This window comes from Miscanthus floridulus, chromosome 8 (genome assembly GCF_019320115.1).
Source record: "Miscanthus floridulus cultivar M001 chromosome 8, ASM1932011v1, whole genome shotgun sequence".
In the NCBI taxonomy this organism is placed as follows: Eukaryota; Viridiplantae; Streptophyta; class Magnoliopsida; order Poales; family Poaceae; genus Miscanthus; species Miscanthus floridulus.
This window is the reverse complement of record NC_089587.1, coordinates 116,083,787-116,105,280: the sequence shown is the minus strand read 5'-3', so window position 1 is coordinate 116,105,280 and position 21,494 is coordinate 116,083,787. Positions and strand designations below refer to the sequence as shown.

At 44.9% G+C, this 21,494-nt stretch overlaps 1 pseudogene; it reads left to right on the top strand.

The window, feature by feature from the left end:
- Positions 1-5,325: 5,325 nt before the first annotated feature.
- On the top strand, positions 5,326-10,547 carry LOC136473342 (cytochrome P450 81Q32-like; annotated as a pseudogene).
- Positions 10,548-21,494: the final 10,947 nt, after the last annotated feature.

Below are 21,494 nucleotides of genomic sequence, written 5' to 3'. Positions count from 1 at the left end.
GACGGGGAGATAGTTCGCCATGACACTGGTGTCTCCTCCGGCGGCACGAACAGCGGTGGCGTAAGCCTGTAGCCACTATGTTGGATTCATCCTTCCCTCATAGGGCTCGACCCTAGTGATTTTGAAACCACAGGGCCATTAGAGTGTTCGGAGCGCCCTCGTAAACGCTGGAGGCCCTTCGAGGTTGTGGTCGGCGTCGGCTGCAGCATTGCCGGCGTCGATCTGCTCAAGAGCTGAGTCTGGGTTTCCATACTCCTGCTCGTACTCCTGGCGGTGGCGTACTTCGTCTTCATGGCGACCGAAGCGACGTTGCTCGATACGCCGTTGTGCATCTCGGAGGTTGCCGAGGTGCACTCGAGCGTCCTGTTCGACCTCCTAGTCGTGTTGGCAATGGTGTTCGGTGCGGTGGTCCCCGGCTCCCCCCTGGAGAGACAGCGATTGGTCGGCGAAACGGCTTTGACTGGGGCGGCGATTGGATCTCGGCGCAGCTGATCGGCGAATCGTGCTCGTGGAGCACGAAGGTCTCTGATCCTCACAAATCTCATTAACCCAACAGTGTGCCGCTTTAAGCATGGTGGCGAGCTCGGGCGTCTGCGGGAGGCGGGTGAGCTCGTTGGCGGCCACTGCCAGATTGGCACTTGGAGTCTTGAAGACGTCATGGCTGTCAACGTGGAGAAACTCTTCGTTGAGGTTGCGGTGGAGTGGAAGTGGCCTTCCTTGTGAGTTGAGCCAATTATTTCGAGCAGCCTTGGCCTGCGCAATAGCTGCCTCGTTTTCTCGGCGCTGCGCGCGGTTGACGTTCCGGTTCTCACGAGCGACACGTTCCTCCTCGGCTTTGCCGTTCCGAGGAGGGCTGTCGACGCTGACATTGAAGATCGCGCCACCCTGGAAGGGTGGGAAAAGGAGCTGCTCGGTGAAGGTTTCGGCGAGGGTCTCCGTAGAGCCCTGAGACTCGGAGCCCGGATTTTCCTCTGGGATGGTCTGGACGGATGCTCCGGGGCACCGGCCTATGTGTAGCATGTTGACGGCTGGAGGAGGCTAGACGGCGAGCTGGTCGGTGAGTGGATGGGCATCTCCCACCTGGTCGGCGAATTTTCCCCTAGGGCGTCTTGGTAAGTAGAGGCGACGTTGGTGAACCTGAAGGGCAGAGCCGCAACTCCTGGAGTTTTCCGAGAAGCCTCCGATAGATCTGGATCGGAGGGTGGTCGGTGCTGGACCAAAGTGTCCAGGGCCGATTCGGCGATGGAGAGGCAATTGGCGAGCTTCAGACCGACCCGATCGATGGATTTGATCAGATCGTCATTGTTGATCTGCCTCCTCTGGTAGCGAAGAAGCAGGCGGTGGGTCGTTGATGAAGGCGACCTCAGAAGTGGTTCCAAGATTGGATCTGCAGTTGCAGGCGCGGGGGTGGTCGGCGCAGAAACGATCTGCACCGGCTCGAGGAGCTCTCCGACTCCGCCAGCGTTGATGACCCACGAGATAGATCCGACCGTGAAGATCTGGCCGGGCTGCGGAAGGGATGAAGAGCCTGCGGAAAAAGCCATCTTGTTCGACAAGGAAACAACACGCACAGCCCCTACCTGGCGCGCCAACTGTTGACAGAATATCGTCGGCAGTCCTCCGAGGGGTATCACACGAAGGTAGATTGATCGGCAGAGGAGCGTGAGATCAAGAACAAGAAGGCAACAGAGACACACGAGTTAGACTGGTTCAGGCCGTCAGTATGACGTAATACCCTACTCCTGTGGTCTGTTGGTTTGTATTAGCTATCGTCTGATATTGCGTGTGTTTGGAGGGGGTCCCTGCCTGCATTTTATAGTCCGGGGAGCAGAGTTACAAGTCGGTTAGATATGAGAGATAACCGGAAAGTAATAACTGATTATAGGAATCTTGGGATCATATGGAATCTCGTAGTATCTTTGGGATATCTTCCAGACGTCTTGCGGAAGGCGCCGACTAGAGTCGTGCCCCGCAAGGCTTCGTCTTGTGGGCTGGGCCGCCCCTGAGGGCGCAGCCCCTATGGTCTGTCATGAGTATCCGGTGTCATACCCCACACGCTCTCTTCCATGCGCTAGTTAAGTGTTTGGACATGGTTTGGAACCCAACCCTAAAACAAATCAGAACACATGGCACGGTTTTTGATAAATCTTTAAATCACTCGTGCACGTATGAGTTAGAGCAGCACACACGTAGACGTAATACAAAGTTCGATTTCCAGACGAATTGAAAGTATGACGTGATTGCTAAATAAAATCTCTAAGCCATAAATCGTTCACGCAACTACAAAATAAGCTGAACGTTTTGCATATTTGCTAGTAAACTATAGTTGAAACGGACGCTTCGTTGCCAGCTGCTTGTATAGTGGATATTTTGGTTGCCTTGTTCAGTATCTGTTGTTAGTTTTTTTCTTTTTCTTTTTAGACGAATATCTGTAGTATAAGTTGTTGAGACCACAACAAGCGTATATAATCATGCTGTTCTCCTGTAACCGGAGAAGGTAGCTCTTTCACGTACCGAATACTATAACATGCATCAACCAATAAGAGGGCCGCCGTGGTTCATCTATTTATGTTCACTGCGACAGACGGGAGACAGAAGAGAGTATGACTTGTGGCGACTAAACATGCACTCTACCAAACTGTACCAGCAATAGCTATTGTCGTAGATAATTCGTATATCTTCTTACCGATATAAACCTTGAAGTTTTATCTCGAAATCTCCTACACCGATCACACCAAATTAAATTATTTGGGTACTAAATTAAATTATAGGTCCAGATTATTGCTACCACACCGATCACACCAATTGTAGGTAATATCATAAAACAATGATGTATCCTATCCCAAAAGTGCAACAGAAACAAGTGACCTCTTGCAAGCATGCGTGCATGCATGGTCGAAAGTTGAAATAAACCATGTGCCGGCAAACACATACTTCGGCAATAGCCTATAGGAGGCGGAAACTACACCAATATGGCACGACACTTCGGCATGATGTACTTGGTTCGTCGACAAGTTCATTCAGCTACGTCAATCAACCAGCATTTCTGATTAAGCAAATGTAATCATTTTCGACTACTGTTTTCTTCCTTTCTTTTCTTAACAGTGTGTCATGGAAATCTGTAACCTTCGTTCAACTAGTTTTATTACTGCACCACCGTTTGACTCTATCTTCGTCTATATCTGTTGTTGCAGTTAAGATCCAACACCGAAAAAGCTAGCACGCTCAGATTGCACAAACCATCAACTTTGACAAAAAAATGACCAGGTGTATTTTTAGGAGCCATCTCTGTTAATTGGTCAGACAGGTATGTAGCAAACCTCCACCTCTGTTAAACATCAGGCATACATCCTAAGAGACCGCCTCTGTTAATCCACTATTTACATAAACAACTGACTATTAACAGAGACAGGAATTCTGAAGATCCACCTCTAGAAATCGATAAACGGGCATGGCACATTTACAACGTCCGCATCTAAAAATAGTTGTATAAAAAATAATTTATAGTTTTTACACATGAATTCCTATGAAAATGAACTTTATATCAAAATTGTAGAGATCAACATGATCTACAACTTTGTTGTTGGTAAGTTTTCCATTTGAAACTGTTTAGAGTCCCAAAAAATAGTTTAATTTCTCATAATTTGAAATTAAATTTTAGTATTCTAAATGACAAAGGATGCTGACATGGTATGCACCAAAATTTTAGTTCTGAATACAATCGACAACTTTGTAGTTCACGGGTTTTTTAATTTGAAGTTGTTTAGAGTGCCAAATATGTATTTGGCGTCCTTAGATTTTGAAATTCAAATTTTAAACTTTCCAAACGACCTTGAATGTGGACAAGGTAAATACCAAATTTGTAGTAGTCAAAGAGATCTAAATATTTTTTTGACCGGAAACTGTGGAGCTTTGCACCCCAGGGCTTTTATTAAGAAAAACAGCACAGGATTACAGAAAGAAGAGCGGGGGTAGCCAAGAGCTAACCCAAAGAAGACTTACCTATACAGAGGAGAAAACTAATCCCCAAAGACGGGAAAAGAGCAGCAAGAGAAAATTACAAAGAATTTAACCAACTAATAATTTGCACATGTAAATCTTCGCGGATTCGGCAGAGGTGAAGCTTAACTTCACTTGCAAATCGTCTCTTCCAGGTTTGTACTGAAGGTACCTTGTTGAACACATAATCATTACGTTCCTTCCACGAGCACCAAGCTGCAACCACGAATATTTCCTTGAAGAACGCCGACTGAACATGCCTCTTCTGCTGCTTGAGCATTTGGAATAAACTGCCCTGCACTGACCACTGCCATCCAAGCACAAACCATCGTGCAACGCTCACTGGCGGAGCCAAGGGGGGGCTCCTTGAGTATAAATCCTGGCTCCGCCACTGGCAACGTTGGATGTACACTCGAAGAAAAGATGCATAGCAGTTTCTTCCACATTATCATGACACATGGGACAGTTATATCCTTCTTCCAAATGTTTGTTTCTTCGGTGTAGGACATTCCTAGTATTGAGTCTATCCTGTAAAAGAAGCCAAGCGAAAAACTTGATCCTGGGGATGCATTTTGATTTCCAGAGCCAAAGGAAAGGCTCTGGCGATGTGATTGCCTGAAAATGATGCTTATAGTAATCTGCTGAACAATAGACAGTCCTAAATATTTATAGTTGACAAGTTTTTTTCTATATGAAGTCGTTTAGAGTCCAAAATGTTCATTTTAAGTTATCATATTTTGAGATTCAAACTTTTGAAATTTTCTGACAATCTCGAATGGAGACATATTATATACCAAAATTGTAGTGCTTAGCTTGCTTCCAAACTCCAAAGAAAACGTCCCAGTCCTTCAGATATCGCGCAGGGCGAGTTGGCCATATGGCCTTTGCGATCGATCATCCCCAACACCGCCAAACGTCATCCGTTGCGTCTACAACATTAACTGTATGACAATCTTAGCCTTCGAGGGCGTCGTATCGTATCTGTGACTGTGATCGCTTGCTTGGGTGGGTCCCGGCGTGCTTTTATATATATATATATATATATATATATATATATATATATATATATATATATATATATATATATATATATATATATATATATATATATATATATATATATATATATATATATATATATATATATATATATATATATATATATAGGACGAACACCAGCGAGCTGCGATCGAGGATCAGTGAGTGTCAGTCACCAGTTCCGCGCAGGCATGGACGACAAGGCCTATATTGCCACGCCATGCAGGACGAACACCAGCGAGCTGCGATCGAGGATCAGTGAGTGTCAGTCACCAGTTCCGCGCAGGCATGGACGACAAGGCCTACTACATGGCCACCGGCCTCTCCCTGGCGGCCTTCCTCCTCCTCCTCCACCGCCTCGTGGTCGTGGGCCGTGCTGGCGGCGGCAAGCTGCCTCCTAGCCCTCCCGCCGTCCCGTTCCTCGGCCACCTCCCCTGCTAGTATCGGAGCGCGCGTTCCACTCGGCGCTGGCCCGCCTGGCGGCGCGCCACGGCCCGGTCTTCTCTCTGCGCCTGGGCTCCCGCGCCGCCGTGGTGGTGTCCTCTCCCTCGTGCGCCGAGGCGTCCTTCACGGAGCACGACGTGGCCTTCGCCAACCGCCCCAGGCTGCCCTCGCAGGAGCTCGCCTCCTTCGGCGGCGCCGCGCTCGCCGTGTCCAGCTACGGGCCCTACTGGCGCACCCTCCGCCGCGTCGCCGCCGTGCGCCTCCTCTCCACGCACCGCGTCGCGTGCAGCATGTGCCCCATCATCTCCGCCGAAGTGCGCGCCATGCTGCGCCGGGTCAGTCGCGCAGCCGAAGCGTCCGGGCGCGTCCAGCTCAAGGACAACCTGTTCGAGCTCTCCCTCAGCGTGCTCATGGAGACCATCGCGCAGACCAAGACGTCGCGCACCGACGCTGACGACGTGTCGCCCGAGGCGCACGAGTTGAGGCGGATCGTCGACGAGATCCTGCCCTACCTCGGCGCCACCAACCTGTGGGACTACCTGCCGTCGTTCCTGCGGCGGTTCGACGTGCTGGGCGTCAGGAACAAGATCAGGGACGTCGTCGGCAGGAGGGATGCCTTCCTGCAGCGGCTCATCGACGCGGAGCGGCGGAGGCTGGACGACAGCGACGACAGCGAGAAGAGCATGATCGCCGTCATGCTCTCGTTGCAGAAGTCAGAGCCGGATGTGTACACGGACACCATGATCATGGCATTGTGCGGGGTGAGTGAGTCTGCTAGCTTTTGTTTCTCCATGTGACTGATCGAGACACTGGATAAACTGACTGTCGTTTTCTCCTGTAACAACTAAACAACTACCCATGTGCTGTGATGAAACAAAAAAAAAGAACTTGTTTACAGCTGGAACGGAGACGACGTCGTCGACGATAGAATGGGCCATGTCGCTGCTGCTGAATCACCCGGAGGAGCTCAAGAAGGCGGAGGCGGAGATCGAGGCGGCCGTGGGTACCTCCCGCCTCATCACCATGGACGATGTGCCCGGGCTGGGCTACCTGCAATGCGTCATCAGCGAGACGCTGCGCCTCTACCCGGTGGCGCCGCTGCTGCTGCCGCCCGAGTCGGCGGCGGACTGCAAGGTCGGCAGCTACGACGTGCCCCGCGGCACGCTGCTGTTCGTCAACGCGTACGCCATCCACAGGGACCCTGCGGTGTGGGAGGAACCCGCCGAGTTGAATGGTTTCTTTGCCGAGTGTTCCAGACTCTGCCGAGTGCTTTTTATTGGACGCTCGGCAAAGAGACTATTTACCGAGTTCCAGAGAGAAAGCACTCGCCAAACAACTGACACTCGGCAAAGAGGTGGTTTGCCGAGTGCCGGCAAACAATAACACTCGGCAAAGACCAGGTTTACCGAGTGTCGGGCACTCGGCAAACCAGAACACTCGGCAAAGGGCGGCCATCGTTAACGGCCAGCAGCCGCCGTTAACCCTTTGCCGAGTGTCTTCTCCTGACACTCGGCAAAGTGGTGATTTGCCGAGTGTCATTTTTTGACACTCGGCAAACCTTTTTTTTATTTTTGATCTCTAAACTTTTTCTGCAGTCCTCGTACAATACTTGGTACTCCATATTCCAATGTGGCACATTTATCGGACTTTTTCTATATTTCTTTAATTTATTTAATTTAATTGAATTTTCTTGGATAATTCAAATTATAACGGCTAGTCATTCGAATAATAAAAAAATGAATGGAAAAATGATATTCATGTTATTTAGTATAACGTGAGGCCATATCCAGGAACAAATCATCAATTTTGAACATCTTGTTCACGAAACATGACCACGAACTTGCGGTCGAGTTGTTTTTAAATTCTATAAAAAGCAAACCAAGTCTGAAATCATGAAACTCTTCAAGATGTCATGATATCATATGTGGAGGCTGTGATAAAAATTTAAGAAGGTTTCGCGTAAGTTGTCACGTACGATGCTTGCAAACCGAAGAATCTCCGAAGAAGTTTCATGATTTCGTGAAGAAGCCGATGAGATGGTAAGCATCGTACGTGACAAACTTGCGCAAAACCTCCTCATTTTTTTTATCACAGCCTCCACATATGATATCATGACATCTCGACAAGTTTCAAGATTTTCGGTCTTCGTTTGCGTTTTATAGAATTTAAAAACAACTCAACCGCAAGTTCGTGGTCATGTTTCGTGAACAAGATGTTCGAAATTGGTGGTCTGTTCCTGGATACGGCATCACATTATACTAAATAACATGAATATCATTTTTTCCATTTATTTTTTTTTCATTATTCGAATGACTAGTAGTTATAATTTGAATTAGCTAAGAAAATTCAATTAAATGAAATAAATTAAAGAAATATAGAAAAAGTCTAAGACATGTGCCACATTGAAACATGGAGTATCAGGTATTGTACGAGGACTATAGAAAAAGTTTGGGGCAGGAAGAAAAAAAAAATAAAAACGGTTTGCCGAGTGTCTGCATTTGGCGCTCGGCAAAGGAGCCTCTTTGCCGAGTGCCAGGACGACTGGCACTCAGCAAAGAATTTTAAATTTTTTTTAAAAAAAAAAACCTCTTTGTTGAGTGCAAGGCCGGGTGGCACACGACAAAGAATTTAAAAAATTAAAAAATACTTTGCCGAGTGCCAGATCGGGGGCACTCGGTAAAGAATTTTTTTTAAAAAAAAACCTTCTTTGTTGAGTGCCAGGTCAGGTGGCACTCGGCAGAGAATTAAAAAAATATTTTGCCGAGAATTAAAAAAATATTTAACCCTGCCGGCCCACACACACCGCACACACGCACGCAGGCAGCTGACCGCGCCATCGCCGCCGCCGCCGCCCCCTGCGCCGCGCCGCCGGAGGAGGAGGAGAAAGAGAGGAGAGGAAGAGAGGAGGAAGAAGGAGGAAGAGAAGGAGGAGGAGGAAGAAGGAGAAGGAAGAGGAGGCGCCCCAGCCGCCATTGCCACGTCCCCGCGCGCTTCCCTAGCCGTCGCCTTGTCCACCGGCGCCCTGGCCCCTTCACCACCGCTCTACGACGCCCACTAGGTATGCCCTACCGTCGTCGTCGTTGTAGTATTACTAGTAGTTGCGGTAGTAGTAGTGGTAGAGTAGCAGTGGTGGTAGTCGTAGGAGTCATAGGAGTGGTTGTGACATTGTTATATATATATGTGGTTGGATATAATCTTGTGCATGTCGGCCATCGTGTCGTTCATATATATGTGCATGTCGGCCATCGTGCCGTTAGTTTTCTTGCAGGTTTTGGAAACCTCACCGTGCAGGGGAGGTGCTGCCAAAATTTTGTATTGACAGTTTTATGTTTCTTTTTTTAGAGAAGAGCCCGTCGGAGTGGAGCCGGAGTACCTCGACGACCCCGATCGCCTTCCTCGCCACTGCGGGTCTACCTGCACCGCGTCGCCTCGGCAAGCAGCACGAGCACGAGCCCAGCCATACGACCTCGGTAGGACACTTCACACCACCGGGTGGAGGCACTCGAGGTTATTCCTAGTTTATTCATCGTACATTGGTTTTTTCATACCTTTTCTTTGCATTATTGTAACATTAGGGTGAATATATTGTAGGTCCAGCTGGAACACGAGAGGAGGATACGGGAGCAGATGCAGGCGAAGATGGAGAGGGTGGAGGCCGAGTGGGAGGCCGAGCAGCGGAGGATGGCGGAGATTCTTCAGTACATGCAAAGTCTTGGCGCCGCTACGGGTGTAGTTCCGCCACCTTCGCTATTCGCTCCACCTCCACCTCCTCACTATTCTACTCATGTAAGTATAAATGTTTTAGTTTGTATGTTCATGCTTACGGTCAAATCTAGTGGAGTATGAAAGTTTTATTCATGTATGGTATATATTTATCTTGTCTCACACATGCAATCTCTTCTCCTTTGTGCAGAATCAATCGGCGGCATCGAACGATCCTTATGCTTCAGCGAATCCTTGACCAAATCAGTCTCATTGGCCATCTTGGTGATGATACTTGTGGTTGTTAATGGTACTTCTATTTGCAATTGTGGTTGTAGATGATGGAGCACTTGGATTACTTGTGAACTTATTTGTGATATATTGTGAGACATGTGACGTTTGTGATATATATGTGACGTTTGTGATATATATGTGGTGTTGGTGATATATATGTGTTGTTGATGATATATATGTAATGTTGGTGATGTTTGTTATATATATCTTCTGTTTGTTTGGATGGAATGTAAAAAATAAATAAAAAATGTTGTTTTTAGTCACTTTGCCGAGTGCAATGGCCATGACACTCGGCAAAGTGACTACCTAGGAACATGCTTTGCCGAGTGCAAAGGTCATTGCACTCGGCAAACATCACAAATTTGTCGAGTGCCATGGGCCAGGCACTCGGCAAAGGTCACCTGTTTGCCGAGTGTCTTGACAGGGCACTGGGCAAATACGCTACCTTTGCCGAGTGTCTTGCCGGTGGCACTCGGCATAGCGGCCACCTTTGTGGAGTGTCTGAGTCAACGGCGCTCGGTAAAGTGGCGATCTTTGCCGAGTGCTTGACCTTGACACTCGGCAAAGCCGCCGTCATAGTGACGCTCGTCGTCATGGCGACTTTTCTTTGCCGAGTGTCAGATTAGCACTCGGCAAAGGCTTTGCCGAGTGTCCGATAAAATGCACTTGGCAAAGAGGTCTTTGCTGATAAACTGTTTACCGAGCGCCCTTTACACTCGGCAATGACTTTGCCGAATGTATATCGGTCTTTGCCGAGTGCCTGAAGCACTCGGCAAAGAAGCTGAATCTGGTAGTGCTCAGGCCGGAGCGGTTCCGGGACGGCAAGGCCGAGGGCCGCCTGATGCTGCCGTTCGGGATGGGACGACGCAGGTGCCCCGGGGAGACGCTCGTGCTGCAACCGTCGGCCTGGTACTCACCACGCTCACCCAGTGCTTCCACTGGGACAGGATCGATGGCGCCGAGATCGACGTGACCGAGAGCGGTGGGCTCACCATGCCCCGGGCCGTCCCGTTGGAGGCCACCTGCAACCTCGCCAAGCCATGCGTCATGTTCTTCATCAGCACCTCTGATCGATCCATGTGCTGAACATTTTCATCCCTATTATGTCGTTGGTGTGTGGCAGTACGTACGCTTGACTGACAGCGCATGCTAGCTCATCTAAATAAGTTGCGGGCTATAGCGAGATATAATGGCTAAATTGTACATGAACGCAAATAGCGGCACTCTCCATCACAAGGCTATAGCAGGTTATAGCGTCAGCTATAGCGGAAGATTTAAAACAATGAGCATTGCTACCTGCGTAACTCGACAATATGGTTCAGCAAAAGATGTTATCTTTCAGAGGTTGTCTAGTATAATTATCATATACATATATTATTAAAAATAAAGAGCCAACTATTTTTCTTTCGTCTTTCACTCTATTTCTTATCGTTTGTTCGTCTTTTACTCTATCTCTCATGTTCTTTTCTCACACTCTCCCGTCCCTCTCATCTTTATTATTTTCACACGCTCTGTCCCGCCCCTCTCGTCCTAATCCTTTTCTCATAAGCTATGTTCGACCTATTCGCTGGTTGGTTTCTGGGCTAATAAGCCCGACTAGTACTGGTTTGTTGTGAGATGAAAATACTATTGGCTGGCTGATAAGCCCTGACTAATACTGGTTTGTTGTGAGGGGAAAATACTATTGGCTAGCTGATAAACCCTGGGCGAAACCAACAAGCGAACAGACTGGTTATTTCTCTCTCATCTTTTTGTCTTTTTCTCACACAGTCTACCTTGTCCCTCTCATTGTCCTTATTCTTATCTCACACTTTTTGCCTCGTCTCTGTTATCTTTATTCTCTTTTGCGACGATTCCATGTATACCACCGAAAAAGATGGTTGATTTGTATGTACCATTCAAAAATTCACCATGACTCCTATACCCTTTTTTTTCCCTTCCTCATGCACTTCCGTCAAGTGGGTGTTAACTCCCTGACTAGCACCGTTAGCTTAACAAGTCGTCAATCTCATCGAATTATCTCCATCCTTTTCTCATACACTCTACCCATCCCTCTCATCCTTATCCTTTTTTGTCCGTCTCACCCCTCCGTCATCTCGTACCTCACTCTCACCCTCTCCTTTTTCTCATACACTCTGTTCTGTACCTCTCATCATTATACTATTCTCAGACACTCCTCTTACACTCTCATCCTTTTCTCATACACTCTACATGCATGGGCCTTCCACAGACGAGAGTAGAGGACTTCAATTGGGATGAGTTCTATATTACAACCTCATGCTTTAGAAGCACTCGACACACTATTCACAGAACAAGAAGTACTCAATGTGATCCGATGTGACTGTCACTACTAGAGAACAGACTTTAGAACGATGTCTCAATTTAGCATTAGCCTCGGCATTTTTTGCCCCCGAGACTAATGGACCATTAGTCCCGGTTAATAATACCAACCGGGACTAAATGTTCCTTTATTCCCGGTTGGAGCCACCAATCGGGACTAAAAAGTCCTCCAACCTTTAGTCCCGGTTGATAATACCAACCCAGACTAAAGGTAGACCCTTTAGTCCCGGTTGGTAACACCAACCCGTACTAAAGGACCCTTTAGTCCCGGTTGGTAACACCAACCGGGACTAAAGGTCCTCCGATGGGTTAGTTCAAAAGGAAAGCATCCCATCCATTGTAAGATGTGTTGTGTAGGTGGGGTGGTAAGCTCCGCGCGAGGCAGTGCATGAGGTCTTAGGTTCGAATCTCAGGGGGCACAGCGGTGGGAGACATTATTTTTTTTTAAAGCCAGGAGGATCTTTAGTCCCGGTTGTGGCAAACCGGGACTAAAGAACAACACTTTAGTCTCGGATCGCTAGTCCCGGTTGGGAAACCGGGACTAAAACCAGTTCCCAACCGGGACCAGATATCAAATCTGTAGTAGTGTGTGTGACACATCAACCCATCATATGTTGGGAATATTCTGGTACATTCTCAACTAGTTGTTATAGGAATCAGCCATACCAGCGCCACCGTATGATCTAGTGCAGGAAAAGGCCGATGGATCATCCAGTGATGTCAGCGTTATAGAGAGGATCGGATAATAAAACATTTGGAGACCACCAAAGCTAAGAAGCGAGAATTGAGTACGTGTTAGCCTGGGATGCTGCTAGTGTTGTTGCTTGGGTTTCTTTGAGTTGAAGCTTAAATCTTGTTACTCTCGGTGATTGCCATCACCTAACCAACCTGATTGTTGCTTGGGTTTGTTTGATTTGAAGCTTGAAAACTTGTTACTCTTGATGATTGTCATCACCTAGATGGTTCGGTGGAGGACTCAGTGACCTTCCTTGGTGAAGTTTTTGTGAGGAGGCTCCAAAAGTTGTACATGGTATTGAAACCTACCATGCCAGCAAATGTGTATTGACTAATGGATGAAGTTTAGCCGAGTCTTGATACACCGGTAGAGAATAGAGCTTTACTCGTGGTGGGGAACCCTCTCTAGTCCCGGTTCCCCACCCGGGAGCAAGCATCCGGGACTAAAGGGGGACCTTTAGGGCCTGTTTGGTTCCTTTAGTCCGCGGACTAAAGTTTAGTCCCTGGACTAAAGTTTAGTCCAGACCCTGTTTGGTTTCAGGGACTAAAGTCCATTAATGCAGTTGTATAAAGACAATATTACCCCTGTTGAGATGAAGATATTACAGCTGCTGGCCACGGGTGGGATGGGGAGTAACGAGGGGCAGGATTGTCTCCAGAACACTTTAGTCCAGTTTAGTCACCCCCTCATGGACTAGAGGACTAAACCCTTTAGTCCAAAATTTAGTCCATGTGTTTGGCATTTTAGGGACTAAAAGTGAGCATTTTAGTCCACATTTTAGTTTAGTCCATAGAACCAAACAGGCCCTTAGTCCCGGTGGGTAACACCAACCGGGACTAAAGGTGCCTCCTGACATGCCACGATGGCCAGCACCCTTTAGTCCCGGTTGGTAATACGAACCGGGACTAAAGGTTTTTTTTCTTTTTTCTTTTCCTTTCATTTTTTTGTTTTCTTTTTAAAATAGGTTTTCGAAGTCGTATTGTACGCCGCTAATTATACATTTATACGCGCGTATAGTATGTTTCGGTTCAAGCACAATGAACATATTAAATCACATAATTCAAGCATATATATATATATATATGCATGCATATGTGTATTTTACATTATATTATTTCATGTGCATATATTACAAAAGATTGCATTACAGTTGTTGTGATATAACAAGTTTCCTCTCATCCTCTAGCTTGGTTTCTATGGCAGTGTTGGGTCGAAGTAGAACTCGCCCTTGGAATCGATGACCTGCTCATTAAAAAATCTGGCTATAGACTCTTGAATTGTTTTGATTTGGTCTTGCCGTATGACCTTTTCCTCCAACCATCGAGCCTATAGGTTTGAATTAAAGGAAAATAAATTAATATATGTACATACAAATATATATATATATAAAGACATAGTAACACAATCAATAATAATAATTAAATGAATATATAGTGTATTTTTAACGTACTTTGAGTCTCTCTGTAGGAGTTCTTTGGGAGACCACCTTGATAAACTTACAAACATAGTAACCACAGTAGTTGTTCCCCTGTTCCTGCCTCAGACACCACCTTACGAGAAAAAGATTTGTCATCCAATCTGGTGATCCGGTGAAAGCTATATGTTTAATTAATAAAGATGATGCGATTTAGGAGACTTACTTTCAAAGGGATTACATTCAGTGGCGCTTTGTATTTTCCCATGTGTTGCTTCTCAATAAAGGTTTTCCAAACACTGCCTAATAAAAAATTTGCCACATCATCAGATATAGTTAATCATCATGTTTGTGTGTATATATAGTTGCTAGAGATACCAAAATTACCTCTGGATAATATCTATCATATCTTGGTAGTCTTGTTGTGGTTTTCTCATTGAGTCATAGATTATCAAGTGACTTTTCACCAGATTGATGTCCATCAATATCCAGTGATTGCTGCATGTGTTTATAGGATATAACGCATAACACTCATTAATTAACTAGAATCAACATATGAGCCATTAAGGATGATCGACATTATTAACACTCACTTGAAGTTGTAGGGAAAGAGTATATCCTTCTTGTGGCGTTGGTTCACTAAGAAGTTCATGAGGTTACTCTCTGACTCAGACTTCCAATTAGTCTTTAGAGTAACTGGGTCTTTGAATACTATATGGGGATCAACAAAACCAATTTCATTGCAGCCTTCCTTTCTGAGCTCTGTCATTGTAAATCTGCATATATATAGTACTTGTTAGGATAATTTATATGCATATACACACATATGATGAGTTTAATAATAGATTGAAAGAATTATTACTTACAGGCAATAGCAGCTAATGATAACTTTGTCCAGAGATGTTAGGTGGCATAGTTGATGAAATTCTGCAAAGTCAACATACATAACATCATCGCCACGGAACCAATGTTCGTCTCTAATTCTGACACCAACGCAAAAGTCTCCACCGGTAGACGCCTGCATGTACCACTTGTTTAGCAGGTACATTTGCGTCCCCAGATCACATAAGGCTTGAGGGTTGTATAGACTCTGGCCTAGTACAAATTTTTTCTTCCAAATATCAACCTCCGCCGCACTCTCAATGTTTCCATCACCAAACATCTGGTAAAGGTCGAGACCAGTCTCTTTAATAAATTCACCAAGGTGATCCAAATCGACATCCGGAGGTATGTTTGCCTGATGCATTAATTCTAAATTCGAACGATATTCATTACCAACAACTAGTGGGGGGACTGATTGGTGCGATTGTTGTCCGAGTTGTGCAACTCCTTTCCCTGCCCGCTTCTTTTTCTGTGCCGCCTCAATTGACTTGTCGAGAGTGCGGTCATAGTCTGTTAACGTTGATTTGGACGGCTTACGAGATTCCTGCTGTTGTTGCTGGTAAGAAGCCACCTTTTTTCTTAGAATATCTGGAGCTACGAAGAAGTACGGTTTCTCCAGGTTTCTCCTTGCTTCTTGATTCTTTTTAAGTTTGTCATAGAATCTGGACATATCTTTTTTATATGCATCATTTACTTCTTCCTTCTCTTCAGATATTATTTTGGGAATAGCCCTTGGTTTCACGGTGGCTTTCTTTGCTGGCAGGGACTGGTTCTTCGTTTGCGGGGCTGGCCTCTTGCTAGTACTTGGCTTCTTGGTAGGCGGGGGCGGGGGAGGCGTTGGAGACCTCCTTGGAGGTGGTGGCAGCGGCATTGGAGACCTCCTTGGAGGTGGCGGCTACGGCGTTGGAGACCTCCTTGGAGATGGTGTGGATGTAGCCTCGCCTTCCAACACATTGTCATCGTACAGAGCACTATGATGATCTGGCGATTGAACAATTGGATTTAGGTTGGGGGAGGATCTGCTACAAAAAAAGGAATGACATTTATTATGAGTAGATTGTTAATTATTTAAGCCAATATAAATTAATGATGTAGTATTTTCATCCGCACCTATGGTGAGGTAGATCAGGAGGAGGTGGAGGCGACATCCCGGGAATGATGATGTAGCGCTTGCGCCATAGAATGAATGTCTTCTCTGCTTCTCCTAGAGTCTTCTCGCCATCACCTCCAGGAATGTCAAGAGGCAAATCACTAAAACCTTTTTCAGCTTTATCTACCGAGATGGTAGCATATCCTTCTTGGATTATATTCCCATGAATCCTTGGTGTCTTGGTTCGGTCGATAGGATTAACAAGACCGATAGCCACCTTGATTGTGGAATTCCCCTTCGGAATGTGTAGCTCACACGATGTACAAGGTTCAGTGACATCATCCACAGGGAAGAGCTCCGATTCTACGAGGAAGGGAACACGGTCTTCCACGACCGTTGCCGTTCTTACTCATAGAATCAAAGCTCCTCCTTGACGTCCGTTACTGCTCGGTAGAGAACATGTTCGCCGAAATGAACACGGTCCGCTAGTTCAACTAGCTACTTTAACCTTCCTTCATGTAAATATGCAAGCTTGAAGTGATTTTGAGCTCAAATTGCTTACAAATGAAAAAAAAATCACAATAAAGAACCATATATATATAGTGAACAAAATGGGATAAGACAATGATGAAACATGAGAGTATGAAGTTGGTAACCTTTAGAACCGAAGAATCGACGGAGGAATCGAAGAAATTGATGGAGGAATCGAAGAATGGATGGAGAAAGAGCAAGAACACTGCTTAAATTTGAACTTAAGCTCTCGGGCGGGCTCGGGGAGGAAGAAGACGGCCAGCAGCATTTATAGCTCAAAAACATGTTTTAATAAATAACCATCCATACTAGTTGACCTTGCTTACGTGATCATCTCGACGAGCATTTCTCCACCGGACGGCACCGTACTTGGTCAAGGAAGAGCTCCGATTCTACGAGGAAGGGAACACGGTCTTCCACGACCGTTGCCGCTCTCCCTCGTAGAATCAAAGCTCCTCCTTGATGTCCATTACCGCTCGGCAGAAAACATGCTCTCCGAGCTGAACACGGTCCGCAAGTTCAACTAGTACGGATTTTCTATAATTTTCTAACTATTTTCTAAGTTTTTTATTTCATAAAAAGTTAAAATAAAATGTTTAGTCGCGGAGTCCATAGAAATGACCATATTTTGACCTAGCAACGCATTGTCAATTGTCATTGCGTTGCACTGCACCCCGGACCGGACTCCAGACAATAAAATACTATGGTCGATCGATGCCGTTCTTTGTCGTACAGTCGCACGGCGACGGCCGACGGACCCGTTCAACCACCAAATCTGTCAGGCCCGGCTGTTCGGGCGTATCGTCAAAAGAGAACGGATTTGCTTCCTATTACACGGCCTTGCATTGCATCTGTCATACCAGTCGGAGGCACTAGTCCCTATACTTATTTTTTAATACACTATAAATTTCTCATTTTATAAACAAATAAAATTAAAAAACTCTAAAATTCTCTATATCTCTAAACAATGAAGTGTGCTATGCATGCTACAAATGAACGGTGAATACTAGTTTTTAATAGCTACTTTAACCTTCCTTCATGTAAATATGCAAGCTTGTAGTGATTTTGAGCTCAAATTGCTTACAAATGAAAAAAACCACAATAAAGAACCATATATATATATAGTGAACAAAATGAGATAAGACAATGGTGAAAAATGAGAGTATGAGATTGGTAACCTTTACAACTGAAGAATCGACGGAGAAATCGAAGAAATCGACGGAGGAATCGAAGAATGGATGGAGGAACAATGGAGGAAGGAAGCAAGAACACTAGTGCAGTGAGCTTCAAAATGTGCTGAGCTCGGGTTCGGGGAGGAAGAAGGAGACGGCCGATATATAAAGGGGGGACCTTTAGTCCTGGTTGGTGGCTCCAACTGGGACTAAAGGTCCCTCCCAACGGCTACTGCGCCAGACAGAGGTGGTAGGGACCTTTAGTCCCGGTTGGAGCCACCAACCGGGACTAAATCTGCCACCTCTGTCTGGCGCAGTAGCCGTTGGGAGGGACCTTTAGTCCCTGTTGGAGCCACCAATCGGGACTAAAGGTATCTCTAGTCCCGGGCGCAAAAAAAATGCCGGGACTAGAGCCCATTTTGACCGAGGATCAAAGGTCTGTTCTCTACTAGTGATAACTCTTTGGTGCTCCAATGTGGGTTAGGGGGTTGTTTGAGAACAACCTGATATCATGGGGAAAATTTTGGCTGTCTCTTTGCCTTACTATTTACTTGCTTTACTCTTTTTTATTGCAAGTTTCTTGATTATATTGACAACTAGGATTGAATTGTTAGTGTGCTCAACATAGGTTTTATACTTGCAAAACTAAGGACCTTACTCTTAATATGACCATATGCTAAGTACTTAATTAGTCGTGTTGGCACTAAGAACTCATTGGCCTGCTTTTATAGAATAACTCAGGAGTCAAGGTGCTAAGATGGTTTAGATTTTGTATAGGCTAAGGCTGTTGCAATTAATTAATAGAGCCTAATTTACTGCCCTCTTACACCATTTAATCATTTCAATAGTATCATCACTTACAACCTACGTTTAAAAGTAGTGCCTAGGCGGTGGAGCAGCACTCTTCGACTCGCACCACAGGCTTTTCTCCAGTTTTTTTTTTTTTTTTTTTTTTTTTTTTTGCTTAGAGTTGATTAGGACATGATCCTTGAATGAAAAATATGACAAATAGAGATGGAGAAAGATGAACTATAGTCATTGAACCCATACGTTTGTGATAATGTCAAATTCTTTCTTATAATGCCATGTATTCTACATTTAACAAGGAGTTACTCTACTGACCAGACAAAGTACAAGTGTAAAAATAACTGCCTAGGCACGCTGGGCTCACTGAAACATTGGTTACGACTTAAAACCTAGAAACCTTCAAATTATATCAGCATTTTCCATGTGAAATTGATTTGGGTTTTACTATTCATGTCATATACTAATCTTTACAACGTGGATCACTCAGTCAGAGGCAATTCTTTGAACTAGTTGAATCTAGCACCAAAAGAGACGAAGGACTCAATCCGCAAGTTTGCTTAGATTAGCTGGGTACTAGTGCGGCAAACAAATCTTCAGGTTTGTTTATGGAAAAAAAACCATCAACTAAGTGTGTAACTGCATGAATTCAATCACAATTCAGTACCTATTCTCTTGGTCATAAAATAACTGCACATCTCATTTTTGAAGAGTCCATTTTTTACTAGATTTATAAAAAATATTACCAATATTTGTATCTCATAATGGTCTCGTTCGCTTGTCTTAAAAATGGCTTGTTCGGCTTCTTTTTTCAGCCGGAACAGTATTTTTCTCTCACAACAATTCAGCCGGAATAATGTTTTTCAGCCAGTTTCAGCCAAGTTTCAGACCAGCGAACGGGACCAATGTGTATTATAAAAATATACATCACTAGTATATAATTTAATGATACTTATTATGCATCATAAGTATCAGTATATTTTTTTTGTATACATTTGATCAAACTAAAAAACTCTGACTACTTAGAAATGTAGTTATGTTGAGACAAAAGGGTTAAGCACGTCTAGCATGACCCCGTCTCTTCTATCTAGTCGTATCTACATCTACGTAGAGGAGAAGCTCGAGGAACTAAGGATGAATGTAGGTGCTATTTGAAAAAGTTTCTCAACCACAACCATAGTCAAGCATATAGGTGGGAGGTTAAAGATTACTAGTCGTCAAAACTTGTCCTCGCAGACTAAAAAAAATAGCCAAATAAACAAGCTATTGCCATGGATTTAAATAGTAGCTATATATATATATAGTAGTGCTGTAGCTGATGGGAGAGCCTACGTTAAGCTATTGTTATTTCTACGGCTATGTCAGCTAGATCCCGCACTTTACGCCATTAAATTGCTTAGCTGTGGCTTTAAAATAGCGGCGCTATTTCATTTTCAGCAAAAGCAACGACAATCTAGTTATTATCTATTTGTCTTTTGTTGCTAAGTTGATATTTTGAAAAATCAAAAACTTGAGTTTCATGAATCATGTTATAATGTCATATTAAGCTATGTTTCCCAGACTCCTAGAACCGTGAAAACATGTTTTCCTTCATTAAATTTCATAATTGTCATGTTTATTGAATCACTTAATTACTTGTATTTTCATGGTTTTTAAAAAGCTACTATTTGTCCTAGCTCCGCTGCGGCTACGTTATAGCTTTATATAGCTCCTAGAAAAGATGCCCCTATTTGCTATAACCCACAATTCTAAACCTTCACTATTGCTACCTTGTTTAAAATGTGAAATTTTATTGTCTGAAGCTAGTATGATCTGATGAAAAGCTTAAAACCATTACGCATCATCATTGATAAAGCTTTTTTGTTTTTTACGTTTCCTCTATGAAACTAAACTGATTTCTATTAATTTTTTATATAATTTGTATGTTTCTAATGGGCCGTAAAAGTGAATGGGCAATGCCAAAGTCTCATGGCACTACTAAAAAAATTTAGGAAACAAGAGTTCTTATTTTGGGAGGCGCTAAGGGCGTGTTTGATTGTTGTGGCTCGTCAGCCTGGCCGAACCCGTGGGCAGCAACATGCTGTGTTGGATTTGCTGGGCCCACCAACGAGTTAGGCCCACCAGGTGCAAAAGGCCTTCTCTCACCTGGCTCCCAGGAAATGGAATTAAGCTTCATTTCTGGGCGGCCCGGCTGGGTGAGGTGCTGAAGGCAAGTTCGCGTCACCTCCCAATGCTCCCGTGTCTCTCACCCACCCTCCCTTTCAGAGGACCCATGGAGGAGGTGGCGTCCTAGCCACTTCGTCGTCGCGGTGAGAATGTCGTCACCACAACCATCATCTTCGCGCAGTGGCCCTGCCACTGGCGTCACGGTTCGGGTGATGACGCTCCGGAGCGCGACGTGGATGGCGAGGCGGAACGCTCTGAAGAAGCTTGTCTTCATGCTGGGTAACCCGATGGACCTCCGCCGCCCACCAATCACTGCTGGAAACCGATACTTTGCCGAGTGTCGCAAGCTTTGCCGAATGTATTTTATCGGACACTCGGTAAAGACGACTTTGCCGAGTGTTTTTTTCGGCACTCGGCAAATATGTATTTTGTCGAGTGCCATTTTTCGGCACTCGGCAAAATGCGTCTTTGCCGAGTGCCTTTTTCTGACACTCGGCAAAGATGTATTTTGCCGAGTGCCATTTTTTGGCACTCGGCAAAATGCGTCTTTGTCGAGTGCCTTTTTTTGCACTCGGCAAAGAGGCATTTTGCCGAGTGCCATTTTTTTGGCACTCGGCAAAATGCGTCTTTGCCGAGTGCCTTTTTTTTTTCCTCGACAAATCATTTTTCAAAGCAATATTTTAGGCCCTAAATGAATTCAAATGAAAAACTTTTCATCTACAAAGTTGTATAATTTCTCAAGATATATAAAGTTTATTTTGGTCATTTCTTCATTTGACAAAGCGACAATAACGTTGTTCATAAAATCTACATCTCTCATATTAGTTTCATGAAAGTAGAAGAGAGATATATAAGATTTGTGAACAATGTTACTACCGAACA